The following is a 17,817-nucleotide window of genomic DNA, read 5'->3' as shown; positions in this document are numbered from 1 at the left end:
TCTACTTTTGCAGAAAGAGAGATGAAAAACCATGAAATTAACTCCATTACCTACTCAGGAAGTAAACAACATCTACTCAAGCTATTTCTAGAAGTAAATGAGCAAAAAAACATCTTTTTGGATTTTTATGTATTTTTATCTAAAATTGTCATGCATGTAATTTATTTGATTGTGAATGTGGCAGTGATTAGGTGGCGGCGGAGGGAAAATTTAGGATTTGCAAAGTTGTAGGATGGTGTGGATGGGTCCGAGGAGGTCTCAGGTGGCCTTCTAAAGGCTTTTCCCACAATCGGACTTCAAAAAGAAGCCTACAGGAAAATCTACATGAGGTTGTAGGGGATCTATAGGAGGTCTATTGGAGGATGCTGAGATCAGTTTTGGATGTTTTGAAGGTAGAAAAGAGGGTGGAAATGGTAGCTAAAGGCTAGGATGATGTGTTAAGGTGTCTAGGGTCCATCAAGAATGATTTGGAGAGAGAAAGACGATCGAATTTGTTCAAGGAAAGAGAGGAAAGTCTATGGAAAAGCGCAGAAAACTAAGGCAGATTTGAGATGAACTTTGGGCGACCTGTGGGGCATATATCAAAGAGAGTTTGTGATGGCTGATTGGCTAAATTCTTGTGAGAAGATATTTTCTTCAAGATAAATGAATATCAAACAATTAGATTAAGCAGGCAAGGAAACTAGATATATATATATATATATATATATATATATATATATATATATATATATATATATATATATATATATATATATATAACCAGAATTTTGCATCAAGCTAATCTAGATTATGAGCTATGGAAAGAAATGTTGAAAAATGCTATAATGAGAGATAGAATGGAAGGAAACTTATTACAAGAAAGAAATGAGCATGGTGAAATAGATCCAAAGCAAAACATTAACCTTCTAACAAAATGCAACACTAGAAATCCTATGGAGAAGGCAAACTAGTGTTTTTGTGGCAGCAAGAGGTTCTTGGCCTCAGTTCATGGTCACAAAGGGAGGAAAGGAGGTCAAGGCTCTATTGATTTCATTTTATATCTTCTTTCTATCACTGTTCAACCTGCTATGGAAAAATCAAATGGAAACAATAACTATTCTTAACCAAAAGCAGCCTATTCTTAACCAAGAAAGAAATTTATCTAACAATAACTAATCTATAAACTAAAACAAAGCATATAAATACAAACAAGAGGAGCTTGGCATATTGGATTGGGCCCTAACCCAAGAGCTTCAGCCCTCTGAGGTAACTTAGTGCTAGCTCAAAAAGGATATCATCTTTATTATCAAAATAATAATAGGACTACATGAAGCTGTCAACAAAAGTAAGCTCGAAGTTGAGCAGAGCAAAGCTGCAACAAAAATTCGAAAATTTGACTAACTTCCTAATGATGCCCTAGGACTCTCTAATTATACAACTGAAGCTCTCAATAGTTTCCTTAAAATCAGGGAGGCTTGGCTCCCAAAACTTGAGATAAACAGAAGATATCCTCCACTTGCTCGGCTGCCTCCTAGTGCATTGATTGGTTGTTTGTGCTCTAAGCTGCATGAAGGAGAATTCGAAGTGGGGAGTCATAAATAAGGGGGATACCCTCCTATAAATCCTATCCCTTTTCTACTTCAAATTATTGTTGCCAATTTTCCATTAAATCTTTGACTTTATCGCCCAAAATTCAACAAAAATCTGCATTAAACACATATTAGACTCCATGGCATAATGACCAACCCAACTCACTCCATAAGCATAAATATAATAAAAGAACATGTAACAAGCTAAAAGAATAGTTGATTAAACTATGTTAGGAGGAAAAATGAGCCCATATAATTACCCATCTATGGGGCTCATCATCACCCCCTATTGAAGGTGTTGCTCATCCTCTGAGCAACTTAGTCCATCTCCTCATCTTTGATGGCCCTGGTGGCCTCCCTAACATCCCATGCTTCTAATGTGATCTCCTCTTCTTTTTCATGGAATCCTGCCTTTCTATCCACCTCTTCCCACTGTTGTTGTTCTTATTCCTATTTTCTGCCTTCTAGCATGCCTAGTAATAGTGGAGGACTCAATTTGAGGCCAATACAATTGAACTTCAAATTCTGCATAGAGCGCTTGTACAATCGTACTCTCCTTGATGCTTCTTTCATCCTTGTTGGGGAGTGATACTCCCTGATTTGCAAACTGTGTGGTAGGGTGTTCCACCTCCTCATACAAGTGTGAATACAATCATCCCCAAGTAACCTTTCCATGTCCTCAAAATGTGCAATGGCTTGAGCGTAATCATTGATATACTTAGGGGCAATTTGGGGATTATTTGCAAGCAACTGGTGTGTGCTGATGAGAGCCATGGGGTCTGATGGCTCAGCTCTGATCATTAAGGGCTCATTCTGCTCCTTTATAATCAACTTCCTTATCTTTGTTGCCCTTAATTCCTCATGATTCATCCATGATGCCATGGCCATTAGTTGTAGGTCCCCTAGCCTAGCATTGGGGTCCCACAAATTCATATTGGTGAGGGCCATGTTATGAAATAGAACTTTGCTATTTTTACCTTGTCTTCTGATGAACTTTGGTTACATAGGTCCATAAACTGTCTGTAATCTTAGAAACGCATTCTGCCTCTCTGTGAAAAAGTATTTATCTGAAACTACAGCCATTGGTCCTTGAGGTATAATCCATATGATTTTGTTGGTGTTCTACATTGTAGTGCCTCCATGGACTGGCTGACCATGCATGCCAATTGTGTCTCTTTTTCTTGCCGCTGTCTTTTTAGAAATTTGTTTTCTATTTCAAGGTGAGTTCTTGTGATTTCCTCTCTATGTCTGACAGCACTTAGCTCTCTGCCCATTTCTCTAAGTTGATTCTCCATATGGCCAATATCCTCAACTCCCTTGGATTTGGTTATTTGCATTCACCTATGGCTTCTTATTCTTTCTTTCTCCAACTCAAAGAAAAGTGGGATTGCAAATTTTTGTGGATTGATTATTCCCCCATCAAGATTGTAGTAAGACCCCAAACTAGGTTGGGGATCAGGTTCTTGACCTCTGTTGCTTCCTCCTCCCCTGTGTCTGCCCTTCTAGTATTTTTTTCAAGTTTTTCGTTCTCCTGTAGTCTTGACAGGGTCTCTTGTAGAACAGTCTATGCCTCCTATAGGACTGTTTTTTAGTCTTGTAGTTCCACTTTTTCCTTCCATGTGGGAGATCTAGGAGTCCCCATTTCATAAGTGATAGGTGCCTTAGAAGGGGATTCCTTCCCTTGATCAGAGGGTGAATCTTCAATAACAATGGGCACTTTAGAAGAAGGCTAGGGCTTCCCTTGTTTGATCCTTGTGTTGTTCCGAGCCCTAAAATACATTGAGGTCTACCTCTTCCTCTTTTGTTTGGGTTTAAGTGGGGTGCTGAGGGTAGCGAGAACAGCTGTTGCTTCTCTTTCTAGGGTCTCAGGAGACACCTTTGTCTTTTCTTCCCCTTTTTCTCCTCCTTCTATATTTTTCTTTGTCTCTGATGGTTTTGTTTCCTCCTGTTCTGTTCTGGTTTCCTCTATTTTGGTTTCCTCCCACTCTGTTTTTGGTGTCTTTCTTCTTCTCTTATTGTTCCTCAGTTTCCTCCCCTTCTCCCCATTGTTTCTCTTCCTCCTCACTATTATAAGGACTGAGATCATATGTGAGGGCCTCTATATCATCTTTTCTTGTCATGTTTCGGAAGATTTCCCATGCTATGGGGATTGTGAAGGTATGGAGGGCTTCTTCCACTAAAAGTTTAATTAACCCATGGTGAGCCAATTGATCTGGACCTCCTACCTTTAACTTAATGCTAGAGTCTATGAGGGACTGTAGGAGAAAATAAGGGATGCTGAGTTTCTGGGGTGTCGGAGTGTCCATGCCATATCTCAGCTCATGGAGAGGTTTAAAATGGTAGCCATAAACTATACTATACCTCCATTCATAGGAAATATATTTGATAATTTGGTAACTGACCTCATCCCAAGGGTAAGGTATGCCTGTCCTTCTAATGCCATTTTTTTCTTCTATAGGATGTTGATTGTTTGAAAGAAGTTTTTCTTGGCAGACTGTCCAATTGGCTTTTCATCTTTGCTCCAAGGTGTTAGAGTCGGTCTTAAGCCCTCCATCAGCGATCAAAACTCTTTGCATTTGCATATGTAGGTGTCTCATCAGTGTCAATTTTTGCATCCCGTTAGGCATGCCATAACCCTGATGGAGGAGCTGGTATGTTGTACCCCTCTTGGCATTGCTGGTTCAAGTCATTTCAGTCATTAAGCTCTTTCAAGCTTGTCTTATCTTGTCTTGAGGTCAATTTCCTAGGTCTAGGGTTTTGGTCAAATATGTTTACAGGGTCATGTGTCTGAAAAGTCAATGAGTATTCAGCAAGCCAGAGGGATGATTGTAAAAGTGTTTCTTCAAGATTTCTTATCTGGTACAGTTAATCTTCACCTTGGATTTAAAAATTCTGTTTTTAAAGCCAAGGTCATTTTCCAAGTTTGTAAATAAGTGATGAAATTTCAAAAGTCTTCAGCGAACAAAATGCAACCCTGGTCCCCTTGCCAAGATCCCTCGGATGATCTACCTGCAAAAAGAATCAAGTCAAAGCACTCAATGAGTCAAATTCAGGACAAAAGAAACCAAAAGGTCAGTGTTATAAAGTGTCAAAGAGAAAACATTAGAAAGTGGGTTTGTGAATGAAATTTTCTCAAATGAAACTTATAAAACCCCAAATTCCCTCGTATCACTCTCATTGTGCATCCTAGACGCTTGCAAGAGAGGTTTGAGAGAGTGATTGAGAGAAAGGAGCGAATAGAGAGCGAGTTCGGGCATTGGACTGGTGCGCGACCCGTCAGGCCAGGTGCGCGCAACCCGTCAGAGGGTCTTCCACAGTGTGAAAATACAACTGGCACGACCCGTCAGAGGTGCGCGACCCGTTGGGCGTGGTGCGCGACCCGTCGAGCTGTCTCCCTGCAAAACGATTTTAAATTTTCTCAAACGCTCTCCAAGCCACAAATTTGTTTGAGGTAGTTGTTCTAAACTTGAAATGGGTGTGGTTATGATTGGTGGATATCATAAAACATGTTTTAATGATTGAAATTGTACAAGTGAAACCTCTTCATATGACTGCAATGTTAATGGGTAAAATGTGCTAGGGTTTGTGTTGTTTCAAGGTGTTTTCCCTTTATAATTGTTTCCCTCCTTCCCCTTTCCACTCACACTGGTATGTATGCCTATTTTTCTCCCATTCTATTTATAAATTAAATGCAAACCATCCCTTCTCCCTAATAACTAAAAGTGTAAACCCTACCCCTCTCCCAAAGCATTCAAAAACCTAATCTCCCTCTACCATATGCATGTGTAAACAATGGAAAATGTTGGTGAATATGTCAGCAGTTTTGTGCATATGTTTCCCTATCTTCCCCTATTAATGCTGCATGTTTTCATATCCCCATATGTTCACTTTCATACATATTTTTCCCATATGCAGTGATTTTTGCAAATGATTTCCTAATATCCCTGATTTTAAATATGTACTCCTATATGCATAATGGTTTGCAACATTTTCCTTAAAAATTCCCTGTCATATTTATATATTCCCAATTCCTTGTAAAAAGGTCCCTCCCCTAACATTTCCCTCATGTCTTTTTCCCCTTGAAACAACATAGAATTCAGCACTTTTTACAGGCAGAGACAACAGTACAGTTTGTCCACTTTGCTCCTAAACTATGTCAGAAACCGAAACTTACGAGAAAAGTGATGACCATTCATTATCTGCAGAGGTTGAGGTACAGAGGAGGCCTCGTAAGGGTGGTAAGGGTGGACATCATAAGCGAGAGGAGCCCACTTCTTTAGCAGAGTTACAGGCCTGTCCTATGGCAGTCACTTGTTTTCAGTACATGTCTTGTTATGAGTTCTGTGAGAGGATTTCTCGAATTCAGCACCACAGAGAGTTGGCCTGCCCTTTTGTTTTACACCTCCATGATGGACATGTCAATCTTGCAGGGGTGAACTTTACAGTGACACCCGAGGTGATCTCACATGCTACAGGGATACCTAATGTTGGTGAGGTGTGGAATAAGCGCAAGATGCTAGATATTGTTCACTTTGAGCCTTATGTCCGGCCACCATTCATAAGACATTTGGCAGGTTTTTTTCCATTCAGGTTTCTTCGGAGTGAGTATGCTCCCATCATGAGGTTTATTATGCACTATTTTACCTGTGAGGGCAGATTTTCACAGGTGTACTTGTTGTAGGGAAAAGTATCCGATTCGGATGACCCTATCCCACTCTAAGGGTGATAGTACCTCAGCAACAACTATAAAGAAGACTACTTAAGGTTTACTTCTTTATGAAAGCAAGAGAGAATGAAGGAATGCACTAACCGTTGTCTTGCGCTTAATGTCGAATCCAAACTCTTCCCTTTGCTTGCTTGCTCCCAGCTCCTTGCTCTTTTGCTGGCCCAGCTACAATGAGATCCTGCAAAATAACAAAGAAGGAAACTACAAGAAGCATGCAATCACAACTGATTCAAGGATTAGCATAAATCAAATATACAATTATCACAATACATCATTGAAACAAGTGCATATAGAAGAACCTCAATAGCTTTTATTAATGGAAGAAGTAAAGTTCTGAGAGTGTTACAACCATTGAAGGCCCCAATCCAGCAACACCTCCCAGCAGAAAGAATTTCTCCTCTTCACCTCCTTCAAGCAATCACCCAATAGCTCTCTAGTGAAACCAACAGCATATCATTACTTTGCACAAAATTCCAGCCTCCTGAGCTCATAGGAGAGAGCTCAATATATAGATGAATTGAGAAAGGATGAGTCAGCTTGCAACTGATGTGTAGCTGCCTTGTGTCCTCTCTCTCTTCAATTGATCTTCAGTTCTTGAGTCCACTTGGAGAACCTTGCTTCCACTTGGAGAAACAGAGCCTCTGACTCATCACAAGGCGAAATCCCTGATCCAAGTGTCATTTTTGGAAGATTCCAGAGCAATGACTCAGTGTGCCACTTGTCCCATCTCGCTCAGCGCAGGTGGCCTTTGTTCTACCTGCTTTGCAACGCAGGTACACCATGGAGGAGTTGAGTTTCAGCGCAGAAGCCTAGTGGAGCACCTGCTTTGATTTCAGGATTGCTTGTTTTTGAGTGTTTTCAGGTGGAGAACTGATCTGAGAGCTATTGGTTTGCTGACCTTGTTCCTCTAGGGGTAGGAACATCATGTTTAGGGACTTTGGATCCCTTGGATTATTGACAATTCATGCCTGATGCTTCAAGGCACAAAATTGTCTATAACAGATGCCCCCTAAAGTATGAGGTCGTTTATCGGGTGAAATGCTTTATTAGGAGGATCCGAAGTTCATTCAATCTGCTGAGAAGTGTCCTGTAATAAGATACAATACAATACATTATTTTTCATTCTTTTTCATGATCTAGCTGAGGTGGGCATTCCCATGCTCATCTTTATAAATTCATTTTGGTACATAGCACAGACGATCGCCTGATGATAGACTGATAATTCTCTGCTGAAATTATCATCCTTTGAGAAGGATGATCATCAGCTGCAATGATGTACATATCAAATGTCTTTATATCCTGAATATATATCGCAGCCCGGATGGATGAAACTAGATCCAGGGTCTTCAATCTCTTCCGATCTTCACTCGATGTACAAGTCGATCCATGTGAGAATTTCTTGAAGTCGAACATGGAAAGACATCGCTTGATTACCGGTCAATGATGTAAACCGTTAACAAGCGCGAGAGGAATCACCGATAAGGATGATGACCCTCAAGGTACGGCAGTACAATTCACATGGTGGGAATAAAGGACTTGGCGTCGACCACCATGCAAAATCTTCTGGTCGAAGGTCATTGATGTATACCTGTCGCCGGAAGTGAGAAACTTGCCATTGAGGCATGCAAGCTTCAAAGTACTGAAGGGGTTGTTCCTAGATCAACTCCTTGGATAATGAGCTGATGTCGACAAGGAGCGATCCGTCAAAGGAGGGCCTTAATGAATCCCACATCAGTGACACGGAACGGAGCTAGTGATTGTGATGAGGTGAAAACGAACTGTGATGTATGATTCAGGGTGGCGGTCATGAAATGGATGAAGGACAATGTATGGCAGTGGATGGGACACGGTTGACTCTTTGCAGAACAACATCTCTTGAACATATAACGACACTGATGTGATGGATCGGTAGCATTACCCCAAATGTGGATGGTGTGGCGAGGACCATGGTGATGAGACCGGTGAATGAAACAACCCAACCCGATGTGATACGGAGGACAAAGTGTCATGTTCAAGAGCGACTTGCTACCATTAAAGCTGTGAGGTTCTCCCAATTTTTCCCCAGTCATTGCTGACCAGTACCTCTTTATTTTTATCAAGCTTGAGGAGGATAACATATGCTTGTTCTATAACCTGCCCTTCGGGCAAGCCCATCGCTATGTTTTAACGAGCCTAGCGATAGGGAAACTCGTTCTCGTCTAAAGACAAGTTTGTCGCTATTTAATGAATTTAACGAGTCTAACGACAAGGATAACTCGGTCCTTTTCATTTTTAGAGAGTCTGAAAAGGTACATAAAGTCAACTCCAGAATTCCTTTTTCGTCATCTAATCCCTTAAGTCCGAAAAAGTATAAAACAATACAGAAGGGATGAATTTTCGATTGCTTTAACGAGCCGAACAAAACAAGCGCTCGATCTTTTTGTGCAATAATCCCTCAGGTCCAAAAAGATTAAAATCTAGAGGAGGGATAGCTCTTCCTGTCGTTTAACGAGCTGGAAGGCCAAAACTTGGCAAACTTTTCATATTTTACGAGTCAGGAGAAAAGAGCTCAAAGGAGACTCGTCTTTTGAGGAACGAGTGATAAACAGGGATAGCAGCAGATTCCAGGTACAGGTTGGAATATTCCAATCACGGCAGTGTCACAAGGATGGCTAAGTGAAATCACTCTTCGCAGCTGTTCCTCAAAATGGGTAAACAAACATATGGAGATGAACGATTGGCCAAATGAATGGATGGAGGTGAGACTGCAAGAACACGACCAAGGGCTTTAATATGGCTGTCAAAGGTTACATTTACCAAGGTTATTTACCGGTTCATTTTTTCTGGGTGAGCTTGAACTCTAGGGGAAGATTGCTCACAACTTATGTTTATTTTTTAACGAGCATGAACTATGTGCTAAAACTGCTCGGGGATAAGTTTGCATGCCCCCAGCATAATAATGCAAATCGAGGTGCATGCCCCTCAAGCTTCATTGCATCCAACTCGGTGGCTGGAATGAAGGTTTACCTCGGGGATTTGTTTCATTTTTTAATGAGGTTGACACAAGATAGGAACTATCCTCGGAGCCCACTGTATTTACAGTATTTCTACTAGGGCGATGATCCATGCCGACAAAATATTTAGGAATCTTCCGAATCCAACCAGAAGATTGGATTAGATTTCATTTTGTAGGTTTCCACCGTGGCCACTCCCGCCAGATTACTTGGAGGCGGTAGGGCGAAAGTACCCATTAAGGCAGGGTCTTTTAGGAGACCTACTCCGATATTTTGGAGTGAATGATTGCTTCCATGGATCATTGGAATGCTTCCCGTAACTTGTGAACTGTTGGGGAGAAAAGTTTGTTGGTCGACGATTGTAATTCCTTCTTGGAAGGGAAATGCAATCTTCCTGAAGTAGGTCGACACAACTGCGGCCATGGCATAGATCCATGGTCTTCCAAGTAGGATGTTGTAATCGAGGTTTCCATCAATTACTTCAACATCAATTCCTACTGTTTTGCCCCCCAGTTCAACTTGCAAGTTACTTAAAATCCCGTATGGAGTGTATGATCGTCCATCAAATGCTTTTAACGTCGTCGACGATTTCGACAAGGGTGGTGAGCCTAAATCTTTCCAGCAACTCATCGACATAAGACATGTAGATGCCCCCTCATCAATAATTGTTCGATGAACAGTTTTGTTGAGGGCTTTCACTTGAATAAGGAAAGCTAGTTGAGATGGTAACTGAGGGTCATATCCTTTATGATCAAAGGCCACAAGATTGGAACCCATTGGGCCAATCCCACCTATTGCTGATAATAAAGCTTGCTCTTGGGAGGGGCAATTTTGTGGTACTTCAAGTGTCGACATAGTGGACGGCGATTGGGCCAGTTCCTCTATTATATTATAATTCTGTGCTCCTTTGGCACGAGGATTAAATGTCGATTTGTGTACTACTCCCTTTGGCGACTTTATCATTGGCTCAGGAACGATGGGTGGCACAACTTTAGTCAAAGTTGTTGTTGAACTACTAGGTCGTTCATTAACCTTGTTGTTCGACAGCTTTGGATTCCCGTAATCTTTATTCCTTGTCAAAGCATTATTCTGCTGTTTTGAGGTAGACAACATAAGCACTTGGGATCGGGAAGCATTTTGATTAGCAACCAGATTTTGACCTGGATTAGGAAACGGATCTGCTGAGGTTTTTGAATTCTTAAAGAGCTTCTTAACTTCAGCTATATGTGGACAATATTTTGTCCAATGATCCTCATCGCATATATGACACCCCGTAGGGGGTTTCCTTTTTCTCCCTGATTTTTTCTTCTTGCCCCCTGGTTGCTTCAATTGTTTGCCCTTGTCGTTCGACGCGGCATTTACTTCTGAGGCAAGAAGTTCCTCATTTGCATTTTGACTATAAATTTTGTGTTTGCCAATCACGCCCTCGTCGGCATGAGAGTCATTGTTTGATTTAGGAGGAGGAGGAATTGAAAATTCCGGTCTAGGGGCATCAGGTATTTTGTCGTAGAGCGTGCCAGACTGAGTATAAACCAAGTCTAGATATTGCGCACGAGCTATAACTTGCTCTTCTGTTACGACTCCCCCCTTGGCCACATCTTTCGTTATGGCCGGAAGTAATGACTTTATAAACCATTCAGCTAATAGCTGATCGGGAACATATGTTTTTACCATCCTACGACGACGTCGCCACTCATGTATATGATCAGATATGTGGGTGGCAGTCATCTGTTTGAAGTTGGTAAGGAGTTCTGTTCCCGTTTCATACCTTATCAGCAATTGAAAATGGGTTAAAAAGGTTGTGGCTAAGGTACTGAAGTTGTCGAACGAAGCTCTAGGCAATTCAATGTACCATTTTGCCGCTGGACCCGTTAATGTCCTCTGAAAGAGGCGAAGTCTTATCGAATCATCATTCAAGGTGTTCGATGAACACCATAGATGGAATGTCATCACATGATTCGACGGGTCTTCACCCGGATTTCCATTAAATTTAGGAATATTTGACGGAAGTTTATGTGGAATCGCTGGCCACCAAGGGGCATAAGCAATTGGATCATTCGTCAGCCGGTTTAGATCTGGTAATTCTAGAGTTGCTACAAAGGGCAACTGTTGATTCAGGTTAGGCGAAGCATATCCAGGATAAGATGGGATTGCCTGAGCAATGGGTCTTTGTAGACCAGCATAATGCTGGCAACTTTGACAAGGTTGATGGGCGTAACCATTATAGTATGGTTGCCCATTACTTACAAAGACTTGTTGCTCAGGTCCTTGATATGATTGCTGGAATGGCGGTTGTTGACCAATACTGGATGATTGACCAGGATGAGGAGTCACAGTAGTTGTTTGAGCCTGAGTCGCTCCAGATAAGGAGGCACTACCCTGAGATTGCGATTGAGTCGTTGAGACAAGTGGTTGTTGTATTGCAACCTGAGATTGGGGTTGACATACAACAGGTGGAGCTTGTACTTGCGACACATTCACTATAGCAGGTATGGTGGGAATATTCGACACAGGGTGTACTGGTTGCATCGAATATACAACTCCTGGTTGTTGAGGCAGTATTGGTAACCAACCGCTGGATGTAATTCCAGTTTGACCTGAACTTTGTTGTGAACTCACGTATGGGCATCCTCCCGGAGGAGGTAGTGAAAGGGCATACTACCCCCCATATGGTATCAATCCGGAACTCAAGGGGATTGATTGCCCAGATTGACCTCCAAATGGATCAATTTGGCGAGTTTCAACATAAGAAATACCAGATGATAATCCGGATGAAGAAATAGGAACTAACCATGTCGTTGTCCCTGATTGGACTCCGGCTTGTTGTTGACAATTTGCCGTGACAGATGGTATACCAGCGAACATCGTTGGAGTAGCAGCAAGAGGCTCTGCTGCAGCTGTGTCGGACGACACAGTCCTAGATGTCGACGGTTGTTCAGACATATCTAGTCTATCCAAAAGATTTCTTAGCGATTCTACAGGAACTTCCACTTGTGGTGGACTAACTTCAAAGATCAACGAGGGAAGGGTGATGATTATTTCGCTTAAAATAAATTTTATAACGACGCTTTAGACACAACTTGCTTTTTCAGTTTTAAAGAGTCGAGAAAAAGCTAAAGATGACTCTAGTCTCCTTTGATGTTTTAACGAGCCCGAAGTGACAAATGCTCGGATGGACTTTTTCAGTTATAGAGTTTGAAAAAGGCCAAAAGAAACTACTCTGGAGTTCTAGGCAGAGGGTGTGCCAAACTTTTCGCGAAACCACAGAATACGTTTTACGGTACGGGTGGTCGATCTTCGTGAATGTTGTGTTCACTGCATCGCGATCAGTAGGGCGGCCGACACGGCTTCCTATGGATAAAGGCTTTGTTCCTATAGGGGTCTCCCAATATATACACGACGGTACGTGGGAGCACAAGTCCGTATTAGTGCCACTGACTCTCAGGAGGAATCACCCACCTTCATAGAGATCGACAGTCACTACGTTTAACGACGCCGGAACACGTCTCTACCTAGACCTCTATGTGTTTGCGTTATGTTTCAAAGCATTGTTATGTAAATTGAATTTATTTTAATGTTGATCTTGCTTAGCAGTTTGCCTTTAAGGATCACCACGAGATGTATGTAACAAATTCCTGAATGCAGTCTAAGATGAGAAGCAAACTTTTCAATCTTTCAACTTTGAAAATCTTAACTACTGAGGAGAAGAAAGGCAAATCTTTTCACACAGATCATAGAGCACACACTAATGCAAAATTTCCTAAATCAGCATGCAAACATTCAAATGCAAAATGCACAATGCATGTATTTTCTTTTCCCTTTCTTAATGTTGATGTATTACAAAAAGAAAGTTGTTATATAACTTTGATTTCGATTTAAAGCGAAAGTAAACAAGCTAGTCCAAAATCAAAAGACACCTTAAGATTTACTTGTTTAATCACTGGAAATACATGAAATCAAACCATAATGACGAAAGTAAAAAGACTAATCAGCTATGGACAGCAAACAAGCTAACTCTTTAGACCAGCAAAATGCCTAACACAGGTTCAGATCTAAGAGGCCAAAGCAAGACTAGTTCACTTTCGTTATGGGAAATTGTAAGTGATGTAAGAAATACAAAAGAACAAGTACAATTTCATTATATAACAGAGGCGGAATGATGGCAAGTAAGGTTGGTTTTAGAATAGGTACAAGACTGGTAACTGGCTGCAAAATCTATAGTGAAAACAGGCAAGAAAAAGGGAGGAAACCCCAAATGCACAAGGCAAAATTGGGCCAACGCAGGTGCTGCACAGCCAGTCTGGCTCTCAGCGCAGGTAGCCCCTTCGGGACCTGCGTTGCAAAGCAGGTAGCCTGTGTACTACCTGCTTTGGAAAACGAAAGTTGCGTTTTCACAGTTTCCGGGTCACAATTTTCTCAAAAATTCACAGTTTTTGCTCAAATCAGAAGCTATCAGTCAAGCACACACTAAGGGATGACAAGGAGGATGAAAAGCTATCACTAAGAGCTTACAAGAGTCCTTGTGGATCAGCTCTTCAAATCATAAACATGCTCAGAACTGAGCTAGAGTAGCTGCCCTCTACTTCGCATTTGATAGAGTCAAAAGCTTTTCGATTTGGTACTCTTTTGTTCAGGAAATGAATAGCAAAATACTACAAACAATCAAACAGATACGGTCCCCAGTGGAGTCGCCAGTTTGTTGTAGGGAAAAGTATCCGATTCGGATGACCCTATCCCACTCTAAGGGTGATAGTACCTCAGCAACAACTGTAAAGAAGACTACTTAAGGTTTACTTCTTTATGAAAGCAAGAGAGAATGAAGGAATGCACTAACCGTTGTCTTGCGCTTAATGTCGAATCCAAACTCTTCCCTTTGCTTGCTTGCTCCCATCTCCTTGCTCTTTTGCTGGCGCAGCTACAATGAGATCCTGCAAAATAACAAAGAAGGAAACTACAAGAAGCATGCAATCATAACTAATTCAAGGATTAGCATAAATCAAATATACAATTATCACAATACATCATTGAAACAAGTGCATATAGAAGAACCTCAATAGCTTTTATTAATGGAAGAAGTAAAGTTCTGAGAGTGTTACAACCATTGAAGGCCCCAATCCAGCAATACCTCCCAGCAGAAAGAATTTCTCCTCTTCACCTCCTTCAAGCAATCACCCAATAGCTCTATAGTGAAACCAACAGCATATCATTACTTTGCACAAAATTCTAGCCTCCTGAGCTCATAGGAGAGAGCTCAATATATAGATGAATTGAGAAAGGATGAGTCAGCTTGCAACTGATGTGTAGCTGCCTTGTGTCCTCTCTCTCTTCAGTTGATCTTCAGTTCTTGAGTCCACTTGGAGAACCTTGCTTCCACTTGGAGAAATAGAGCCTCTGACTCATCACAAGGCGAAATCCCTGATCCAAGTGTCATTTTTGGAAGATTCCAGAGCAATGACTCAGTGTGCCACTTGTCCCATCTCGCTCAGCGCAGGTGGCCTTTGTTCTACCTGCTTTGTAACGCAGGTACACCATGGAGGAGTTGAGTTTCAGCGCAGAAGCCTAGTGGAGCACCTGCTTTGATTTCAGGATTGCTTGTTTTTGAGTGTTTTCAGGTGGAGAACTGATCTGAGAGCTGTTGGTTTGCTGACCTTGTTCCTCTAGGGGTAGGAACATCATGTTTAGGGACTTTGGATCCCTTGGATTATTGACAATTCATGCCTGATGCTTCAAGGCACAAAATTGTCTATAACAGTACTCATATCGCATTCGCCTTTTGATGCACTTCACCCGAGTGAGGATGATGAACATCCCTGTTTTCTTCTTTCGGAACATTCAGAGGATGGTGCCCATGTTGCAGAGGAAGACCCCGGCACAGCAGTACAGGAGCCTTCATCATTATGGTTTGATTCAGCTAGTAGTATTGCATCAGTTGACTAAGCAGGGCATCTCATGGGAGGAGTTCATCTCTCGTGAGTTTTTCACAGTGCCATCACAACCACATCCTGAGGTTGTTTATGAGGAGGGAGGACCATCACACCGGCATCACATCCCTGTCACTAGACATGTTAGTTCCTCATCTCAGCTCACTTATCAGAGAGGCCAGAGGGCCTTGTTTGCAGTGGCTCGGCGAGTACTATCTCCACAGCAGGTGGAAGGGTCTCGCCTTCATCTTCAGCTCAGCGAGTGTTATCTCCACATCAGGTGGAAGGGGCCTCGCTTTCTTCACCAGCACAGGTACCAGAGAGGGGCAAAGAGCCCATGCTTGATGAGGGTCCATCAAGAGTTCCCGATGTTGAGTTTGTTGATCTTGAGACCAGTTCTCCTAGCCAAGAGGCAAAGGAGATCATTCAACATCTCAGAGCTGAAAATGATGCTTTTCAGAGGAGATTTGAGGGTGCCCAATGGACCATCACTTACCTGGAGCAACGCAACAAACAGTTGGAGGAGGAGAAAGCACTTTATGAGCTATGGAGGATTCGTAGTGACCGAACCTTAAACCGTAGAAGACCCGGTGACCCATTGCCTGCTGACCGAGAGTCTATGCTTATCCAGGAGAACGCACACTTGGAGAGGCTGTTGGCTAAGGCCAACCAAGATAAAAAGTTGCTGAGGAACATGAAAAACCATTACTGGGCAAGAATGCATGTGTGCAAGGCCAAAATGAAGATGTTTCAAAGGCGGTTGTCTGAGGCCCTAAAAGGGAAGAAGAAGACCAATCCACTCCGTATCTTGGTTGAGGCTTCACTCAAAGATCATGGCACTCAATAGCCTAGCCACAGCTCAAATCCCAAAAAATTTTGAGAATTTTGGGTAATTTTGGCATTTTTTGGTAATTTACAGGTTTTGGCTCTTTAACGGGTCTCACCCCCCGTGAGACCCTTTGTCATGGCAACTCCTTTTCAAAAAAACTCAGCATTTCCTGATTTTTTATGCAAAGTTACATATGCCCATGGATGGACTTGAGTTTTTATGGAGTTTTGGGCCTCCAGAAGGTCAAAATACATGCAAAATTTGACTTTCTGCCACTTTTTTGAACTGCAGAAAGCTGTCTTGGGAGAATTGGTTTTTGCAGTGCAAAGGAAATCCAAATTCACAAATTCTAGTTGGGTTGGAAATTAGACTCACATACCTTTCCAACAAGCCCACGTTTGCTCAATTTGGCCACCTGCAAGTACCCCAAACAGAGCTCCAAAGGGGTGCGACCCGTCAGGCAGGGCGGCACGACCTGTCAGGTAGTTTTTTTGCCAGATTGCACTGTACAGCCCAGAAAACGCAGATTTGACTCAGTTTGACTTTTTGGGGTTGAAGATGATTATCTTTGATGTAATTTTTGTAACTATAAGACACTTTTACTCTTGTTTAACACTTCTAGAAGATTCATTCATGTAATGGGTAAATATGTAATGTATGAATTGGTTTCCAAGTTTATAGAGGCAAGTTGTTTTGACTGCCTAGTTTGTAGTGCTTAGTTTAGAAGTGGTTGAAACAGCTCCTAGGATAGTGAGCTCGACCCATGGAGTCAGGGAAAGAGGTTAGATCATCTATATTATGTACTTTCTTGCTCATTTTCATGGTTGGACTCTTGAGGGAGAAGCTATCATTGTATTATTTCACTGTATCTCTGCAATTTTTGGCTAAGGAAGACTAGGGTTTTGCAGTCCTCTTTGGGATTCTTGTGGACTCATGTGTTGATGGTGTGTTTCTTAATTTTCTTGTAAGTGTGTTTATGTGATTCATCTCCTTTCTTTCCTTCTGCATATTAAACAAATGAAGTGTTAAAGTAAGAATTCATGCTTGCCATGCTCTGCTTTTAAATTTGTTTAATTTCAATGTTTTCTACTGTCTAAAGAGAATTCAAAGTCATTGTTTGCTCTCTTTAGCTCCTCATCTTTCATTCCTGATCATCCATCTCAATTTAAGGCATCAATACTGTTTCCTACCTCGCCCCAAGGAACCCCCTGCAGAAACTGTGTCAAATCCCCGCACCCAAAATTGCAATTCCTCAATTTGCCACCAAAAACCCAAAAAACCCCAAATCAACCTTTTTAATCAGTTTACTAGCCTAATATTAGTGTTACCTTGTTGGTCATCTCATCCCATTGAAGATCTGCCGAGATTGACCGGAGAGAGCCTTCTCCTGCCCCGTAGGGCTAGCTACGAGGCTAAATGGTTTGATGTAGCCTTGAGGTTTACCTTTCTCAGCCTGAGGTGAAATTTCAAGCGCTAACATACTGGCGACCATACTGGGGAGAACAAACTTATTTGTAGATTGATGTGTTCGTTTCATAAGTCTTAGATGGAGCCTGAAGTTATGCCAGGTAGCCTTCGAAAACGCTCTTGTTTTACATCAGCGTTAGTAGATAAACGTTGCTTCAGTCAATCTCCGTGAGCTTGTGAAAACAACACTTCGATGGCATTTTACCCCAGTACATGTATCAAGTTCAGATCTGATTGTTGATAGTGGACAACGATCAGACACTGACAAGGCTGAAATCATTCACTAGTGACTCCTTGACTGAAAAATCCA

The sequence above is a fragment of the Pinus tabuliformis genome, chromosome 2_2 (assembly GCF_031772625.1).
Source record: "Pinus tabuliformis cultivar Carrire ecotype Pingquan chromosome 2_2, CPIR1, whole genome shotgun sequence".
Classification (NCBI taxonomy): Eukaryota; Viridiplantae; Streptophyta; class Pinopsida; order Pinales; family Pinaceae; genus Pinus; species Pinus tabuliformis.
This window is presented reverse-complemented; position numbering follows the sequence as displayed.